At 44.4% G+C, this 12,600-nt stretch overlaps 1 protein-coding gene across 1 annotated transcript in view; it reads right to left on the reverse strand.

Moving 5' to 3' along the window:
• LOC149327643 (solute carrier family 52, riboflavin transporter, member 3-B-like) overlaps positions 1 to 12,600 on the reverse strand; it is a 105,866-nt gene that overhangs the window by 91,617 nt on the left and 1,649 nt on the right. The gene's annotated exons all lie outside the window — the stretch shown is intronic.

Genomic DNA, 12,600 nt, shown 5'->3' on the forward strand with positions numbered 1-12,600 from the left:
ACAGACTGAGGATGAAAAAGTGCGACCCGTGGTATTTGCCAGCCGTGCACTGATGCTGGCCGAACGCCACTAACCAGTGACGCACAAAGAATGCTTGGCAATAACCTACGCACTACGAGGGTTCGAGATGTACTATCAGCGTCAAATGAAATGCGAACCGCGGAAAGCCTGGCCACAGGTCCCACTTACTCATCAGCCTGTCGACAGGAAACACAGGCACGCTCATCCGGTTTGCGATGCTTTTGCTTGCGTTTTCTTTGACGTTCGTTGTCGCTTTTTGCCACTGGAGCGCCACAATCATTCTTTCTAGGTATGGAAGCTTGGGCAGCGCGTTTCCGCTGGCGGGCGCGGCTCTGGCCCGCGTGGGTGAAGCGAGCGCTTTGAATTTGCTTCCGTCATCGCCGTGTTATCAGCGACCGTCTACGATGCCAAGAAATTATAGCGCGGCAGGCAAGCGAGCCAAGAACGCTCGTTTCTCTGAACCACGCGGGCTAGAGCCGCTGCCGCCAGCGAAACCGGGCTGCTCAAGCTTCCATACGTAGAAAGAATGATTGTGGCGCTCCAGTGGCAAAAAGCGACAACGAACGTCAAAGAAAACACAAGCAAAAGCATCGCAAACCGGATGAGCGCGCCTGTGTTTCCTGTCGCCAGGCTGATGAGTAAGTGGGACCTGTGGCCAGGCTTTCCGCGGTTCGCATTTCATTTGACGCTGATGTACGTGGAAGGCACCACGTTCACGGTCGAGACCGACCACATGGCCTTGACATGGCTACCCCGTCTTCGTGAGTCGAGCGGAAGGCTCGCGGGTTGGGCCCTAATGCTTCAGCGCTTCCAATTCGAGGCGCGCTACCGAAAAGGGGCTACGAACAGGGTTGCCGACGCGTTGTCGCGCGCGCCTGTGAATGACCCCTCCCCAAACGGCGGAGAGGAGGAGCCGGCACGGCAACTGCCCCACGCGTCTGCAGAGCGGAGCCGAGCGAAAGAAAGTCCCGCTCGATTGCACGCGCATCTCGTTGGTGCGAAAGTTCCCATCGAGAGAGCATTCAGCAGAGAAGAGCTTATCAAGGATCAGCAGGAAGACTCCTACTGTCCAAGGCGGGTTGCCGGTCTTAGTGAAGAGTTGTGTTGGGTTTTATGGCACAAAGGCAACTGAGGCCATCATGTGCCAAGCACAAGGTATTGGAAAAGTTTTTTGTTGAATATTATAAAATGCAAAATATCATCCCGGCTGTAACGGCCCAAAAACATTAATAGTGCCTTGTAAACACATACACAAATTTTAGAACTGGCTACTAGTAAAAGCTTTAAAGAGGGCTGGGTAAGCTCAGTAACTATCCTTGGCTGGACAATGTGTTGAGTTGTGTTTTATGGCGCATAGGCATCTAAGGCCATCATGAGCCAAACTGGAGGTATAGAATAAGTTTTTCCAGAATTTTCAGAAATGTGAAAAATCATCGGTGGTGTCGTTGACCTACAAAGATTGTACTACGTAGCAATAACCGAGGAAAAGAAATTTAGAAATGGCTGGTGTTAAAAGCCTTAAAAAAAGTCAGGTAGTCTGAAAGCCTATCCTTGGCTGGGCAAGGATCCCAAGGCTCCCAACCAGTTGAATAAACACCTCAACCTTCTTGTCAAGACTGAGAAAGTGGCTGAGGTGTGTCATCTAATAAAGTGAACCAGCGGATCGAAATTAACAGTTTCTCAAGTAGGCCTGCTTCTTTTATAAAGCTAGAAAGAGAAGGTATGTTAACAATGGTATTGTCATCTAAAAGAAGTGCTGGGTGAAAAGTAATGCATTCATTAAAAAATTCTGCTACCACCGAAGTAAAAGCGCAATGGAAAGAAATACGAATAACGAAGCACCTGTGCTCTGCTTTGTTCGCATTTATTTCCATCGCGCCTGTCCAATACAAGAGCATTACAATCACTTGCTCTAAAAGCTGTCCTTCGATGACAATGCACAGGAAAAACAATCTTTCATCACGCGGACAGAGCGCTCATTCATGTCCTACGGAATGCTTGTCAAGGGCACAGTAATTCTTCACTTCACTTCACTTCACTTTATTACCTTAAAGGCCCCCAGGATTGGGGGTATTACATAAGGGGTGGGTTACATTGAAAAATCAGATTGAATAAACAAAGAAAAAACGTAAGATACAAATATTCGCTGTTAAAGGTACCAGCTAAACAGTTCGCAAATGTTGATGGGCAGGTGATTGCGGCGATGTCGTGTGGAAGGCTGTTCCAGTCCTTGGCTGAGCGTGCAAAGAATGACGATGCAAATGTAGATGTACGCGTACATGGCCGGGCTACTTGAAGGGGATGACCAATGCGGAGGGAAATGCGTGCCGGCGGATTGATGTAGAGAGGACGACGAAGTGAGCTGAAATAAAATTTGTGAAACAAGCACATACTAGTAATACAACGCCTACAAGCCAGGGATGTTAAGCCTGCCTCTGCTTTTAGTGCTGATATACTGACATTATATCAATAGCTCGAATGTATGATTCTTGTGGTTCGATTTTGTACTGATTCTAGGGAATTTATTAGATAATTTTGGTTAGGGCTCCAAATAGCAGAGGCATATTCTAATTCAGAACGGACAAGTGATTTGTAGGCAAGTAATTTTAGGTTTTGTGGCGCATGACGTAGATGTCGTTTTAAGAATCCAAGGCTTCTGTTAGCGGATGATATGATTTTAGTGACATGCGCGTTCCAGGTTAGATCATTGGACAATGTTACTCCGAGGTATTTGTAAGTCTGAGCTAATTCTACCCTGACGTGCGAGATTTTATAGGAGAAGAGGACCGGATTACGTTTTCGGTAAAATGACACGAGTTTGCATTTATTGGGGTTTAGTTCCTTGAGCCAGTTGCTAGACCACTCCTGTAGGCTGATTAAAAAAAAGCGTCTCTACAAATCTGCGAAAGGTTCTGTTAGCATAACACGGTGGACTAAATACAAACTGGCAGCCCATGAGTATTTAACCGCGCTTAAACAAGCAAAGAATAACTTTCTTCATAATACCCTGCCATCAATGCTTAAAACCGACATAAAAAAATTCTGGCGTGTGATTAACCCCAAAGCGGATGACATGATAACCTTGATTGACAGCTCTTCCAATGTTATTCCAGCTAACGAATGTGCGTCTGTACTTAACGAACTTTTCCTGCGCAACTTTTCTTCAACTACCAATATTACGCCCCAATCTACGCACAACAATGTTTATCCAGCAATGTTTCCCATAACCATTGAAGCAGAAGGCATCGAATCAATAATTTCGTCTCTAAAACCATCTTCCGCTCCTGGGCACGATTTAATCAACGCGAAATTTTTGAAAACCACGAGCTGTTATTCTTCCATTTTTCTAACAAAGATATTCCAGCAGTCGCTCGAAAAAAGTTCTTTGCCGGCTGAATGGAAGGTAGGGAAGGTGATCCCACTACATAAATCAGGTGACAAGCATTGTCCTTTTAACTACCGGCCTATCTCGCTCACTTGCATCCCATGTAAAATTCTAGAACATGTCCTTGCCTCAAATCTAGCTAGCTTTCTCGAATATAATTCATTTTTCTCACCATCGCAACATGGCTTCCGCAAGACTTATTCATATGAAACACAACTAGTATCATTCACGCATCAGCTAAACGTCATCCTTGACCGCTGTTCACTTGCCGACTGTATATTTTTAGATTTCTCGAAAGCATTTGATAAAGTATGCCATAACCTTCTAATGTTTAAGTTACATCAACTTAACATTGATCCCAAACTGCTTGCTTGGATCGAATGCTTTCTTTTTAACCGTTCGCAATTTGTTTCTGCTAATGACTCAACCTCGCAGCCAAGTAAAGTACAGTCCGGCGTACCTCAAGGGTCGGTACTTGGTCCTCTACTTTTTTTAATTTACATTAATGATCTACCCTCTTGTGTTTCCTCTAACATTCATTTATTCGCAGATGATTGCGTCATCTACAGGGAAATAATTTGCGACGATGACATATCTTCTCTTCAATCAGACCTTAACGCTATCTGTATTTGGTGCCAATCATGGTCAATGGAATTAAACATCAAAAAATATAAATTTCTGCGTGTATCAAGAACATCCGGCCAGCTACCTTCCTATCACCTTAATAATGTCCCTCTAGATCCTGTTTCTTCTTACAAATATCTTGGTATCCATATTACTAGCAACCTCACTTGGTCCATTCACACTTCTTACGTAATTAATAATGCTAATCGCATGCTGGGATATCTAAAACGTAATTTCTCTCAGGCACCTTCTTCCCTAAAACTACTTCTATATAAGACACTGGTCCGCTCAAAGCTAGAGTATGCTGCAGCAGTGTGGGATCCCTTTCAACAAAACCTAACTCACTCATTAGAAATGGTCCAAAATAATTCAGCTCGTTTTCTTGTATGTAATTATAACCGAACTGCCAGCATCTCTGCAATGAAATTAAATCTCAGCCTGCCATCTTTAGCATCTCGCCGTAAAGCCCTTAGACTCTCACTTTTTCACAAGATATTTTATCATCCTTCACTTCGCCACGAACTGATCTCCCCTCCCCAATACATTTCATCAAGGCTAGATCACAATAACAAAGTCGGAATTCCATTTTGCAAAACCAATGCCATGTTTCAGTCATTTCTTCCGCGCACAGCTGCTGAGTGGAATCACCTTCCTGCATCTACCGCTACCATTACTGACAACCAACGCTTCAAAACAGCATTAGAAAACTTTGTATAAGTAGGAGCATCATCTTTTTTTTTAATTCTATATTCTTGTTGTTTTTTGTACGAGCGTTTTGTTTGTTTGTTTTTCACTGTATTGCTGCGCTGTATTTTGTGTATTTTGTGTATTATATACTATTAACCAGCACACGAAGAACCCAACAGCTAATGATGTATAACTAGGAGCAATCATTTTTGTATTACTAATTAGTTTGCTGCACTGTACATTTTTTTTTCTTAAATTTTTGTAACCACTCCCCTCTATAATGCCTCTGGCCCTGAGGGTACACGAAATAAAATAAATAAATAAAAGTCATTCTGGAGGGCGAACTGATCAGAGGCGTTGTTGATAGTGCGATAGATATGACACAGTCATCGGCAAAAATACGGACGTTACAAGAGACATGCGTTGGAAGGTCATTAATGTATATTAAAAATAATAGCGGACCAAGCACTGATCCTTGCGCGACACCTGATGTTACCGGAATAGAGCTAGAGGCTTGATTATTAACGTTAACAAACTGGGTGCGGTTAGCCAGGAATTCGCTTATCCACTGTAATATGGTAGGATGAAGGTTTAACCAGGACAGTTTTAGTAGTAAGCGTTTGTAGGGTACTTTGTCAAATGCTTTCGCGAAGTCCAGGAATATTGCGTCAGTTTGTAGGTTACAGTCAAGGTTCACATGCAGGTCATGGATGAAAATAGCCAACTGTGTATCGCACGATAGGTTGTTACGGAAGCCGTGTTGAACAGGATAAAAAAAAATTATAGAGTCAAGAAAGTTCATTATATGAGAATAAATGACATGTTCCACAATTTTGCATGGCACACTAGTTAAAGAGATGGAACGGTAATTAAGGGGTGATTCTTTGTTACCTGATTTGAAGACCGGAACAACCTTCCACACCTTCCAATCACTGGGTATGCTACCTGTGGAAAGTGATTGTGGAAACAGTTTTGACAGATACGCTGCGGAAGCATGGCAAGTATTTTTTAGGAACTTGGGGATGATATCATCAGCACCCGCAGAAGACGACATCTTCATATTTTCAATGATAGATATAATGCCGTGCACAGAAAAGATGATTGAAGGCATATGCGAACTCAAGTTGTCAGTTACGGTACAAAGTGGCATATCAGTTTCGTGTGTGAAAACGGATGAAAAAGCGGCGTTAAAAGTATTAGCACATTCAATGCCACTGGTCATCTCGCCAAGTGGGTTAGCAAGTGTGATGACCGGCACCTGTTCAGGGTTTAATACTTTCCAGAATTTCCTCGGGTTATTTGTTAGGATCTTGGGGAGGTCAGTTTGGAAAAATGTGCGTTTGGCAGCAGGCCTCAGGTCTAGGCTTCAGGTCATCGAGGCCGGAGGGGTGCGTGGCATACACCTTATTTTTCACGTATCTCCAGACAAAAAGTGCAGGGGAGATAAGTCTGGTGACCTCGGACGCCAAGCAGTCGGTCCACCACGCCCAGTCCACTGCCTGGGAAAGTTCGTGTCCAAAACATCCACAGCACGAGATAATGAATTGAGTTGAGTTGAGTTTATTGGCGCATAAGCGACTAAGGCTATCATGCGCCAAGCTCCGGGTATAGAAAATTCTAGATAGATGTTATACAAAAGTCTAAATGAACGGCGGTGTAAAGGGCCTAAAAAGTTAATTCGTGCAACTTAGTAAAAATATCAGAAAATTTTAGAAGAGACCTATGGTAAATGCTTTAAAAAGGGTTGGCAACCTCAGCAGCCATCCTTGGCTGTGCCAGGATCTCGAGGTCCCCAACCGATGTAATAGTGACCTCAGCCGTCTTCTCGCGACGGGAGGGTGGCTGAGGTGCGTCAATAAATTGCAAAGCACAGGGTAGAAATTTAGAGTTCTTCTAGTACATTGGCTTCTTTTAAAAAGTTAAGAACACTTGACTTATCAATAAGAGCATCTTCACCTAAAATCAATGACGGATGAAAAGGGATGTGTTGGTTGTAAAACGCGGTAAAAAACTTGTTTCTGAGTGTTTCAAGTTCTATGCATGAGATTAAAATATGAGTTACTGTGAGTTCATCTCCGCATTTTTCACAGGTAGGTTTGTCTTGTTTTGTTAGTAGAAAGTTGTGGGTAAGGTGCGTGTGTCCAATACGTAAACGACATAAAATAACTTCAAAAAAGCGTTCCTGATGTGACCATGATTTCCATTCTCCTAATATTGGTTTTATTAAGTGTAGCTTGTTATTTATCTGACTATTCTATGTGCTCTGCCATTTGTTCCTCAATATGCTCTGAACTAGCTTCATGCAATCATTATGTGGCATGCTTATTTTCTGCATTTCCTTGTTGTGGACTTGAGCAGCGCATGCGTCCGCTCTCTCGTTCCCAACAATTCCAACATGGCTTGGAACCCAACATAATTTTATGTTATGCCCTTGTGTTACGATCCTTGTTATGTTATGTAAGACCTTACCTATTCATGGCATGACTGCATTTCTGGACTGTAGTGCTTTCAGTACACTGAGGGAGTCTGTGTAGATAATACTGTTTTCGATGTTGTTGCTTATTATTATTTTCTCCGTAACAAGAAACACAGCATAACACTCGGCTGTAAAAACTGATGCACACTGAGGAAGCCATACTATTTTTTCCCAGTTCCCTTCCACTACTGCACTTCCAACATAACCTGTAGTTTTCGATCCGTCTGTGTAGAACGCGGTGTAGCTATCATATTTTTCATTTAATGTAAGGAACTCTTGTATGATGTGTTCTGGTGGAGTTTGTCTCTTGTACTCTTGTATGATGTGTTCTGGTGGAGTTTGTCTCTTGTTGAACTGTGTAAGACTTATATCACAGACCAACGGAAAACTGTACCAAGGGGGAAATGCGTCGCAACGTTCTGCAACATTTGGTAATGTTTCTGATAAGTCAAGTTCTCGGCAGATCTCCTCAAACCGCATTAGCAAAGGCCCGGTTGCTTGGGGCTTACTTGTAAATATTATTCGAGAGGGACATGTTGTAACGATTAAATAACACACGTGTTTTGTTCGCGACCTAATTCTAAGAATGTATGAGCATGTAAGTGCTTTTCTTCTATCTTCTAGTGACGGCTCATTTGCTTCAACATGAAGGCTCATTACCGGAGACGTTCTGTATGCTCCACAAGAAAGGCGGATACCTAGATTATGAACTGGAACTAATCTTTTTAGGTATGAAGGCCTTGCCGAACCGTACACTATACTCCCATAATCTAGACATGAGCGCACTAGAGAACGGTAGATATGAAGGAGGCATGCTCTGTCAGATCCCCAGCGTTTCCTTGAGAGGACTTTAAGGATATTCATTGCACGGGAGGCCTCTACTTTCAAGTTGTTTATGTGCGTCAGAAATGTAAGTTTTTTATCAAATGTTATTCCTAAAAATTTATGTTCTTGTTTTACCGGTAGTGTGGCTCCATTTAGGTGTAAGTTCGGATTGGTCTGCAAGCCTCTTTTAAGCGAGAAAGCAACAGCTACTGCTTTCTGTGGAGAGAACTTGAACCCATTTTTGTCGGCCCAAATTGCTAGCTTGTTTAATGTGAGTTGTACCTGCCTCTCACACGTTGACAGGCTGGAGGACGTGCAAGCAATCTGAAGGTCGTCGACATACACGGAATACATAATGGAGCTGGGAATTATTTTCGCTATAGAATTCATTTTCACGACAAAAAGAGTAGTACTTAGGATAGAGCCCTGCGGTACCCCATTCTCCTGGACAAAGCTCTTCGAAAGGGTTGCACCCAAGCGCACCTGAAAAGATCGGTCTGACAGGAAATCCTTCAGGCAGTTGAACATCCTACCCCGGATGCCAAGATCTGCTAAGTCGCGTAGAATCCCATATCTCCATGTGGTATCGTACGCCTTCTCCATGTCAAAGAAGACTGCCAGACAGTGTTGTTGGTGTATGAACGCCTCTGGGACTGTGTATTCTAAGCGTACGAGATGGTCAGTTGTCGAACATCCTTTTTTAAATCCGCACTGGTGGATGTCAAGGAGTTCACGTGATTCCAGAATGAACATTAGCCTAACGTTGAGCGCACTTTCAAATGATTTTGCTATACAACTTGTAAGAGCTATGGGCCTGTAACTATTAGGGGAGGTGGGCGGCTTTCCAGGTTTTAAGAACGGTACGATAACTGCTTTTTTCCAAGCTTCCGGAATCTTTCCGGACACCCATATCTTGTTGAAAAATTGCAGAAGTGCCCCTACAGCAGCTTCGGACAGGTGGGCAAGCATTTTATAATGTACTTCATCCGGGCCAGGTGCTGTCTGTTTACCGGAGGACAGTACGTTTTGAATCTCCTGAATTGTAAATAATGTATTGTATGTTTCGTTTGTACTGCCAGTCGTTGAAAGTTTCTGCTTTTCAGTTGTGTTTTTGTGTTTTAAGAATGACTGTGTATAGTATGAAGAGCTTGAAACGTCAGAGATATGTTGTCCTAGTATGTTAGCCTGTTCATTATACTTTTTTGTGTTCCAGGGGCTGTTAGAAATGGTACTGTAAAGGGAGAGAATTTGTCGTCTAATTTATGCACCTGTTCCCACATCTTTTTGATGTAATTGAACTATTGATAGATGATACATAGTTTCTACAGGTCTTCTCGGCATCACGGCGGATGCGGCGTGCATTGGCTTTCGCCTTTTTAAAATTTACGAGATGCTGATGCGTTGGGTATCTCCGAAAAGTCCCCCAGGCTCTGTTTTGTTTCTTTTTTGCCTCCTTACATTCTTGTGTGTACCAGAATTTATGTTTATGTTGTACGACCCCTGAGGATTGGGGAATAAATTGGTGCGCAGCAGTAATAATACAGGTTGTGAACCATTCATTCAGTTCATCGACACTAAGGTCATCCCAAAAGATTCCTCGAGAGTGACCATGTCTTTAAACAGCGCCCAATCCGCTAAGTGTAGCTTCCAGCGACGTGGTTTGCTCGGGATGACTTTTGGTGACGATGATAGACTAATTAATACAGGAAGGTGATCGCTTCCGTAAGGGTTATCGAGGACGTCCCATTTAAAATCTGTAAAAACAGATGCAGAGATAAAAGATAAATCTAGGCAGCTCATATTTGCTGAGCTCGGAGAGCAGTATATTGGTTTCCCTGTGTTGAGCAAGCAGACGTTATTGCACAAAATAAAACCTTCTAAAATACGCCCTCGGCTGTCTGTTTGATCGCTCCCCCAAAAAGAGGAATGTGCATTAAAATCTCCTACTACCAGATATGGCTCTGGTAGCTGTTTAAAAAGTGCCTCTAAATCATGAAGTGCTACAGTGAGATGTGGTGGAAGATATATAGAGCATATTGTTATTGTTTTGTAATCAAGAACACTGACTGCCACTGCTTCATATTTTGTTTGCAGTCCAATTTCATATGTTCCAACACCACTGTTGACAATAATATCAACTCCTCCAGAGAGCCTGCTCGCCTGCTCTCGGTCTTTTCTGAATACTTTGTACTTCTTTAAAACATGTTTTTGCAGAGGCCCAAAGTTTGTCTCCTGCAGGCACAATGCCACAGGCGACAGTGAATTTAAAAGATCTGTTACATCGCTATAGTTGGTTAGTAGTCCACGGCAGTTCCAGTGGATTAGGAACGCCATGATGGTTTGTGGGATGAGCTAAAAACTTAGGTCCCTGCTTGTTTGGGACCGGTGATGAGAGTTTTTTCTTTTTTTCGTTCTAGAGAGCTTCGCCGCCGCTGCAGCGGAGGCGAGCTTGGGAGTGTGCCCATCGCCTCAGTAGAGGCGCTGGAGTTCCGCGGAGAACCCGCGGGAAGAGGGTTGGGCTTCTCCCGAACGGGGGAAGCCTGGCGAGCTGCCGACTTCGTAGCCGGCGGGCTCTTTTTCTGGGGGTGGCATAGCAGTTTTCACTGCTTCTGCCAGAGGCGCGGATGGCCCTGCCCCATGCTCACTGTGTGTGAGCTGGGCAGGTGCCGTCGGCCGGTGTGGTGTGCCGCGCCCACGCACCACATCTGAGAAGTTCATTTTTGCGCTGAAGGTGAAAGTGCCCTGCGTGTGTGCGTATCATTTCCGTGCTTCTCCAAAGCTGATGTTTTCCTTTGTTTTTATAGTTATGATTTCTTTCTCCTTCTTCCAGGATGGGCACAACCTTGAGTAGGCAGCGTGCTCTCCTTCACAGTTTGCACAGTGTAGCGCAGTGTCGTCGCAGTTCTCTGAAACATGGTCCTTCGATGCGCATTTTGCGCACGTTTTGCAGCCGCGGCAGCTCCGTGAGCCGTGGCCAAACCTCTGGCAATTGAAGCATCTTCGGGGGTTTGGAATGTAGTACCTGACATTAACTTTAAGATATCCGACTTCGATTGTTTCAGGTAATGTACTTGTGTTGAAGGTGAGAACCAGGTGCTTTGTATCTATTTCCTTATTGTCTTTCCGGATTTTTATTCTGTGCACATCTGTGACATTTTGGTCGACGAGACCTTCCAGCATCTCTTTTTCTGTTAGATACATGAAATCATTTTCAGAGATGACGCCGCGGACGGTGTTCAGGGATCTATGTGCTGTTATGGAGACTGGGATTTCTCCAATGGATGCAATGTTTGCGATTTTCGAGTTCTGGACATTGTCACGCAGTTCTAGCAATAAGTCTCCACTGGCCATTTTCGATACCTTATAGCCAGGGCCCAAGGCATCTGTTAAGCTTCTTGACACAAGGAACGGGGATAGAATTCTAGCTTGTTTTTCAGCTATTTCGCTGTGGATCACATAAAATTTGGTGAATGCTGTTTTCTTTTTTTAAAAAAAGTCTGCTGCTTCGTTCCGCCCTCTTGAGAGAGCGATCAGGTTTGGAAAAAGGGGGAGCCATAAAAAATTTAGTTTTTTCGGTCATGGTGCCAGCCACCCACCATGGAGTCCAACAAGGGGACGCGACAGGAACTTGAAAGCAAGTCCTGCCTACGCCAGCTGTACACCTTAACTATAACCAAATATGACGCAACTCAGGGCAGTTGACCACACAAGGTTAACGCTAGCCGCCTATGAAAAGTGAAAAAACTGGGGAAATAGAATAGTCGCCACTCACCAACGTCTGCATGCTGCAGACGCCTCCCTGCGGGGATATAGTACAGGAGGGTAGTGTGATTTCGGAATTTGTACCAATCGGTCAGCTTGGCCTGACCCCATTTTTTGACCCCACGAGTGTAATCCGGAGAAGGAGGTGATCGCTGCCTAGAGAATCTCCCAAGTTCTCCCAGGCAGCCGCTCTAGCATTTTTAACGAGAGAAAGGTCTGGAAACGTGTCGCGGGTTACCGAATTCCCCACTCACTCTCTCACTCGGGTGGGATACGCCGGGTCCGTGAGCAACGTGAGGCTGAGGGTGGAGATGAGCTCCGCCAGCTTACGTCCTCTTGCCTGTTCGAAGTGGTAGCCCCAATGAAGGCTGGGAGCATTGAAGTCTCCAACGATCACTAGAGGCTCTTTGGCTGCCATTTTTATCGCGCGAAGGAAGATTTCAATGAAAGTAACGCGCGGCTTATGCGGAGGGCAGTGTACATGTTGAGGAGATGTATTGAAGGGTGGCGGCGTCTGAGAGGCAGTACCCGGACCATTGTATATTCTGGCTCGGTACTCAAGTCGACCTGAACCACGGTGTAAGCCTTATTCACCAGGATGCACGTAGAGGGGCCCCCCTGATAGGTGCTGTAGCCTGATAATTCAGCGTCTATGCCGGGCTCCTGCATGGCAATGAGCGCCGGCATGTCACCTAGGGACTGCAGGTAGAGCTGGAGGTGTGACCGCTTTTTCCAAGCTCTGAAACCCCTGCAGTTCCATTGGATGATCTGGAATTTTTCAAGGTTTTTATCATTCCTATTAGATCTGCTAGCCATCTTA

Source organism: Amblyomma mixtum, chromosome 10 (genome assembly GCF_055824585.1).
Source record: "Amblyomma mixtum isolate Tamu chromosome 10, ASM5582458v1, whole genome shotgun sequence".
NCBI lineage: Eukaryota > Metazoa > Arthropoda > Arachnida > Ixodida > Ixodidae > Amblyomma > Amblyomma mixtum.